Genomic DNA, 351 nt, shown 5'->3' with positions numbered 1-351 from the left:
AGCGCCAGCCATAAAAAAAAAATTTAAATCTCTAAAATATTTTCCCATATTCCTTTAAATTTAGGACAGTTGCTGCCCTGTGGTATTGCCTAGCTGATATTACTTTCTACCATATGAAGGTGGAGAAACAGGCCTCTGGATCCCCATATGCTGTCCTGTCAATACCGTTATCAACATGATGACCTAGCCTTATGAGAAAACAACTCAGAGCAGGAAATTGTAGTCAGATGTAGCTTAAATTCTTGCCTACAGTTGCTCTAGTCTTCACTGTAACCAGCACTGAAGTTAGGAGGTGAACACACATTAAAATAAGCTCATCTTGAGACTTTCACAAAATTGTGAACATCTTTT

Source organism: Fulmarus glacialis, unplaced genomic scaffold, assembly GCF_000690835.1.
Source record: "Fulmarus glacialis isolate BGI_N327 unplaced genomic scaffold, ASM69083v1 scaffold12366, whole genome shotgun sequence".
Classification (NCBI taxonomy): Eukaryota; Metazoa; Chordata; class Aves; order Procellariiformes; family Procellariidae; genus Fulmarus; species Fulmarus glacialis.
The sequence above is the reverse complement of the archived record's forward strand: the minus strand, read 5'-3'. Positions refer to the sequence as shown.